This window comes from Pteropus vampyrus, unplaced genomic scaffold, assembly GCF_000151845.1.
Source record: "Pteropus vampyrus isolate Shadow unplaced genomic scaffold, Pvam_2.0 Scaffold2, whole genome shotgun sequence".
NCBI classification, from domain to species: domain Eukaryota; kingdom Metazoa; phylum Chordata; class Mammalia; order Chiroptera; family Pteropodidae; genus Pteropus; species Pteropus vampyrus.
The window spans coordinates 12,560,617-12,567,788 of record NW_011888783.1 but is presented as its reverse complement, the minus strand read 5'-3'; the positions used below and the strand labels follow the sequence as shown (position 1 = coordinate 12,567,788).

At 34.7% G+C, this 7,172-nt stretch overlaps 1 long non-coding RNA gene across 1 annotated transcript in view; it reads left to right on the top strand.

The window, feature by feature from the left end:
• Positions 1-6,901, top strand: part of LOC111738172 — a 9,506-nt gene extending 2,605 nt beyond the window's left edge. Inside the window, exon 2 of the long non-coding RNA XR_002779714.1 lies at positions 25-6,901. This is a non-coding gene — a long non-coding RNA (uncharacterized LOC111738172). The remainder of the gene's footprint in view (positions 1-24) is intronic.
• Positions 6,902-7,172: the final 271 nt, after the last annotated feature.

Sequence of the window (7,172 nt, the reverse complement as noted above, 5' to 3'; positions counted from 1 at the left end):
ACCATGAAAACTTCCTAGGAAAAGGTGCATGAGCAGTAAAGATTCTGAGACTTTACAGTTCTGAAAATATCTTTATTCTTGATTGATTGGTAGTTTGGAGTCTGTTGAAAATAATTTTCCCTTACAATTTTAAATGCCATGCTCCATTGTCTTATAGCATTCATTATTCCTGTGAAAATTCTGATACTGTTTTTTTACATGGGGTCTGTTTTTACACTCTGGAAGCTTTTAGTAGTTTCTTTTCACCCCCGGCACCCCCGACACTTCATGACGATGTGTGGGTTTTCATTCATTCATGTTGATGGGTACTCGACTTGGTGGAGTCTGTCAATTTGTAGACTTGTCCACTTCAATTCTGGGAAATTTTTTGTGTTACCTTTTTGATAATTTTCTCTCCTCCATTTTCTTCATTCTTTCTTTCTAGAATTGCTGTTATTTGAATGTTGGACCTCACAGATTGATCCTCTAATTTAAAAAACCTTTCTAGTTGCTCCTTAAGTTGTATTTGTTCTTTTTGTTATCCTCTGGCTCTTCCTTTGATTTTTTTTTTAGCTATATGAAAATATGAAATTTTCATATTTCACATTTTTTCATAGTCCTCAATTCTTATTTTATAGCCTCAATGTCTTCTCGTTATCCCTGAGGATGCTTACCAGTTTTTTTCTTATGCGTGTCCTGTTCATTGCATTGTTTCTCTTTTTTTCCATGTTCTCATTTTCTGTTTATTTGTTGTGGACTATGTCTTTCATTCTGAAGGCTTTCATAGAAAATTAGGTCGTTCATTCATATTAAGGATAAGGGACCAAAAAATTAATTTCATAGATCTTTGTGTATAGGCCATGTTTATCAGTTTTCTGAAGGGCCATCAGGCAGAGAATTGGCCTTTTTGTGGAGTCCCCTAATTTCCAGTGGAAGTGTATTCTTTGGAAGTATTCAGTTTCTCTAGAAAGAACTCTTAGGTTCTGGCAGCTGGGTAGAAGAACAGGGCTGAGGATACCATAGTTTGTATGGTGGCTTTTACTTAATCTCCCTATTTTCAATCTCTCATGCCCTGCCCCACCCGCCCCAGTCTTCCTCTGTGGTTCGCGACTCTCGGGTTCAGTTTCTCCTGTGGATGGAAGTTGGGGCTGGGTGGGCTGTCTGCTGTGGAGGGTGAGGAGAGAACCTGGCATCCAGTTGCTCTTTATACAGACTTTTCGTCCTAATTTCAACCCTGTATCTCACTCCCTTTTTCTACAATAGGTGGTGTTTCCCAATCTTGAACTTGTTAGGGGTTTGGTAAGGTGTATTTTTAGGTACTTAGGCTTTAACTGCCTCTACTTTGCTAGGTTAGTTATTATACTTCCTCCTGATTTTTATTTGTATAAATCTGTTGAAATCTAATGGCTTTGTAATCTGTTCTCTTTGTCTTTGTCGATTAATACCATTTATATTCCCTTAATGCCTTTTGGTGGAGTTTGGGAGCTCTAGAAAATAAATACATGGGTCAGTCTATCATATTTAACTGGGAGTCTAGATTTAAATTCTAATAGTGTGCAGAAAACAAAATTTCTTTAGTATTCTATAATTCTACTCTGTAATGCTTTTCAATATGGTTTTACTGTACTGCCTACCTCATAGAACTACTATGAGGATTAGAAGGATCAGTACCTAAAAAGCACATAGAATAGTGCCTGGCATATAGTATGCATTAAATAAATTCGTTATTATTAATATTGTTATTACCATTATTATTACCACTATCACTCTTAATTCAGTAATCCACTTAGACTTGAATGAAAGTGTTTTCACCATAGGAAGAATTGCTGATACATGGGGAAATCTGGTATCTGATAATATCGACCCTACGTTTAACTAGACTTCACATGAAATTTTCAGGTGTTAAATTTTATCTAAGACACAGTAAAGCCTTAAAAAATACAATCAGTAATAGTCTAAAAGTTTTTAAAAGTATATAATAACAATTTTAATGTGGTTTTAAGCTTTATTGGTATTGTGTTTTTATCATCTAAATATGAAGTATAGAGAATAAAATTGTGAAGATGATGTTTATTATGCCCTACCTATAGCCAGTAGATGTAATACTCTGATATATAGAGAAGAGGAATAGAGATATAGTGGACTGTAATCACTACATCTATGACCTTCTTGTGGGTGGCTGTATACTTTTCAGAAAATGTGAATTTATATAAAGCAAAATGCCTACATTTGTTCACTTGTTTTAAAAATCTTCTTTGTATCTGGATTGAGGTTATGATAACACAAAATTCTAATTCTTAGAGGTGAAGTGGGAGGAGGTGATCCCACTACTCTTTTTATGGATAGTGAGATGCACATTTTGAGGAAGGGGATTTTTATTTTTCTGGAGATATACATTCTCCCTCACTAGAGTCCCATGGTGGTGAGAAATGGCTGTAAATACCAGTACAGATGAGAAATATCAGTACAGATGAGATGAGAAATTTTTCTATAAAAAGAATGGCCGGTTGCTTAGTGTGAATAAACTTCTATGCAAATTATCAGGATAACTTTGGCAGTACAGATGAAACTGGTAGACACGGTCAGGGTAGGTAAAACAGTGCCTGCTGTTAGTGTGATGCTGGCATTTTGTTGTCTAGATGTGAATATTACTGTCCTCTCACTGTTTGCTTTGATGTTTCATCTCCAGAGCTTTGATGTCTACATCTTGGAGCCCTTATGCTGCCTCTTCTCTAAATGCGGTGACTAAACTATATATTTTCACAGGATGGAATTTGCCTTTTCTGTCCCATAATGTGCTTTCCCTCAAAACAACTTTTGTTGGTCTCTTTGATAATAAAACATTTGGAACACTTTCCATGGGCCAGTTGCTTCACCTCATTTTAACCTCATAACAAGATATTAAAGAGATACTAAAGTACAAGAACACAAGAGCAACCAAAATGCACAGAACCAGGATTAACGCATATGTGATTGATTAGAATAAGGAATATTTTATTACTATATCTTAAAATACTAAGTCTTTAAGTGATCCATTTAGTATTTCAGTTCTGGACTAGTATCAATTGCTGAATAATTGAGCGTGACTTTAATCACAAAACCCAAGATTTGTGGCAGGGTGTATTAAGTTTTGATTAATTGAAATAGGTAAATCAAATGAACTAATGTACGAGGATATTAACACATTAAGCAATTCCTTTGACATCAGTGAGGGGTAATATATTCAGAATATCTGAGATGAATAAAATGTATGCCTCTGTAGCGAATTTCCTCCTTAGTTTTATTCTGTCAGAGTGAGAGGAGGATGCTGTTGATATTCTTAGTTCTTTGAAAAGTTTGTCACAAAGACTGTTTACCCACTTCAATCTCAATACCAGGTTTGGTAGCACGGACATAGCAACAAAGGAGAGAATTGTGTCACGAGGGATCCATAGCTACTACGAGCTAGACTTACGCATTCTTTTCTTTCCCAACCTCTCTTGATATTAGTAGGCAGAAATGATCATTTTGGATGAGATGTAGCAGTTTAGGAATAAAGAAAGTTATGTGCAATGAAAAAGGTGTTCTGGGAAAACTCTTCAGTCCCACTCAGTGCCATCATCTTTCTCTCTGCACTCTGGACTTTAATTCTGGGAGGGCTGGGTTATTTCCCACCCTTCCTCTTATTTTTTAAAAGCAATACCTGAAGATACTCTTTATTAAATGATCATTTAGACAATATGAATAAAGTGAAAGTTCACTTTGACACTCTCACTTCCTGGGGTAACCACTCTTTTCTGGTGTATATCCTTCTAGACCTTTTCCTTGTGCATTGACTTTTATTTTATGTAGGTGTACATTTCACTTGTTCAGAGTAGCTCATCAATAACAAGATGATTAAACAGTGGCACATCTATATGATGCAGCTGGTAAGGAAGGAGAGGAGTCTATATATATTTACAAGTATTTTTCATATGTTACAATAGAATGATTCTGATGACTTCTGCCATTATTGACCTGACAGGCATTCCAGCTCTTATTTTCTTTTTAATCTTTCTATGCAAAGAAATGTAAATTGATTGCTTTTTCTAGATGGCTAGAATGAGACAATCCTAGAGGGTCTAGTACTTTTCTTTAATCGTGTGTGTGAGTATATGTGCATGCTGGTCTGTGTGTATAGTTTCTTGATTGTAGACAATGCAACTTGGAATCATTTTGTTTTGAGATAATAGCTTTATATTTAGTTTTAAAACTGATTTTACAAGTTTAGCTACAAAGGATAAAACAAGTTTTCTGCAGAAGTTACCATGACTTGGTCAAAAAAGAGTTGTGTTTTTTTTTGTTTGTTTGGCAGCAACCAAAAGTATGGCCTAGAGCTTATGGGTTGAGCATCCAGATTTCGGTCAGGGAATGTATACCTGATTAAAAACCTTCATTTGACAAATTTATATGGTACATTAGTAAACAATAATACCTTCTAAGTATTACCACCAAAATCAGACTCGATACTTGAATTATATAGGAAATTTCTATACTCTGTCCTTGTCCTCTGGTATTTGTGGTTGCCAGGGGTTGCTAGGTTATCCAAGTGTTTCAGCTTGCCTTCAGAATTGGCAGACCCAGAAGACTGTCTGGGGCCCCTTGCCATGATGCCCCATCTTGGCTGAGGACTTAGAATACAAGTCATTACAACTCCTATTTGTTTCTTAGTAATTTTTTGGTTTGTTTTCCTGTTTTGCACGGGTTGGCCAGAGAGAAGTGTGTGGCAATAAATACTTGTGATTTAGCATCGTGACCATGGATGACGTATTGTCTTTTGTGTTTTTTTCCTTCCGTACCAACTGATTAGTTAGTGTGGCTTCCAGGGATTCTGAGTTTGAGGCTAGATTATCAGAGTGACCTTCCTACTTAGTTAATGATGTCTGCCGTGGGCTTTGTGGGAGGGTGTGAGAAATGGTGGCAAGGATATTCTGTCATCTAGAATATAAGGCAATGATTATGGCTGACTTTGCATAACTTTGCTACATTATATTTTTTGAAGCACTCACAAAGTGGAACAACTCATAATTGATTCCCTGTTTTCAGTTTCCACTATTATATTAGGATGAACTTAATCATACATATATTTCTTAAATGGAAACAAAAATAGCCCATCATCTCTGTTCAGCCTAAGTGTATATGTGTACATATGTAACAAACACTGTTTACTTACTAGCAGTGCCTTTGTGAATTGGAAGACATTTGCAACCTTGACATGGTGCTGCGGGGGTGGGGGGAAATAACAACAGTGCCATACTTAAAAAAAAAAAAAAAATTTAAAAAGTATGAGTTTAGCCAAGTGAAATTCAATAGCATACTTTTTATGTTTAGATCACCCTTAGCCCTCACTTGAGAGAAGAGTTTTAATTCATCTGAAGTTTTGCTTAAGTAGCAAACTTTCTAGATGAGTTGCCCTCCTTTCTCCTTGCTGTGTTTTTTAAATACAGGCCATGATTTTAGGGGAGAAAATATACAGATTATAAATTCTCTCTCTTGCTTTTGTGAATCAAGCCACCTTGGCTACACAGTGTCTTTGAATATGGCTTGAATCATGAAGGGTGGCAAAATGTAGGGTGACTTTTTGGCCTCAAAACAGTTTCTTTTTTGGGACACGTGGCTTCCTCTGCTATCACGTTTGCATCTGTCACTTCTAGATCTAACTTCTATAGGTGTTTTTCTTTCTTTGGGGGAGTATGAAGGGAGTGATTATAATTTTAGATGTTGTTTTTAATAGTTCAAGTCCTTTACTGGCTTGATCTAGAGAAAATAAAAGACTCACTATGAGTCTTTGAAAACCCCTCCGGTTTTCAAGTTCTCTGTGTTATTTCAATCATTTTTATACGCTCTGAAGAAATCATAGTTGCATGTTATAAAAATCATGGTCGAATGTTAAAAGTAAGTTTCTAAGAGCTTTCCAATATTATCCATAATTAACCAGAGTAAATTATATGAATTTTCCCCATTTTTATACTTTTACTTTGTTTTATTACTTTTTAATCTTTTTTCCATTTCGATTGATGATTATTGTGTCCCCCTCCAAATAGCCTCTTCAATATCTCTACATTTGGTAGACTATTTTAGAAAAGAAAAAGAAACACTTTGGAAAGGTGGTGAGTTCAAGGGGGCATTTAATTTAGGATTGCTTATATGTTTATTCACCTTTTAAAAAAATCTTCGTTCTGTCAATATTCATTGACCACTTACTAAGTGCTATGTCGCTAGTATTCATCTTTGTTTTCTAATTCTTGAGTGCACTTAATACTCAGTGCTTTATTTTTAATAGTTTAGATAAATTGAATATCTAACTATCATTGGCTTTCCTAAATTGTCACCATTTAGTTGAATAGTATATTTATTATTCACATTTGTACCCCAACTATTAGTTTAACCTTAACCTAAATGAGCAAGCATTAGAAAATATCATGATTGTTTTAAAATAGCTTTATCTTTGTGCATATAAATATTATTGAAAACATAAACACATGGGTTTTTTTGCCTTTTAAATATTTATTTTTGCTTAGTCATAACTAATACATATAATGGTTCTTGCAGCAAGAATTTGTGGGTGTTTAAGTGAACAGTTTGTAACTTTTAGAAGTTAAATGAATTGGAAATACTGAGAGAGAAAAGCTAGTCTCTAAATAAACTTAGTAACCTAATAGCAAATGTGGTTTTAGATTGACATAACTAAGCACTTCAATTTTGAAACATTTTCAGAATAGGATTTTTATTCCCAGGGAAAAAATAAACTTCATTTTAAAATATATGTGTACTTATTTTGTGAGTATTCTTTTTTCTCTTCCAAATTCCAAAAGGTGTACTCTATATTTTTGTTATGAAAATTCTGCTTGTTTAAAGTATTGTAGCAATTTTATAATTCAATAAAACTGAGCCGTGTCACCAGTGTGGGGAAAAATGTTTAATAAATTTGCCATGTCTCTAAGAAAAATTTAAGTACGGCGTGTTTTGAAAATTTAAGGGAGGATAACCCTTAGTTTTAAAAAAAAATATATGGTAACTGGTTTGCATACACTTAAATGTAAAGTCTGCTTGACTAAATTAAAGTTACTGCCTTGAGGTGAGAAAAGATAGAATATAGAACTTTTAAATGAAAACATTAAGTGGGTCACTGTATTTGACTAGGTCAGGGCTTCTCCTCCTTGGATGCACAATGG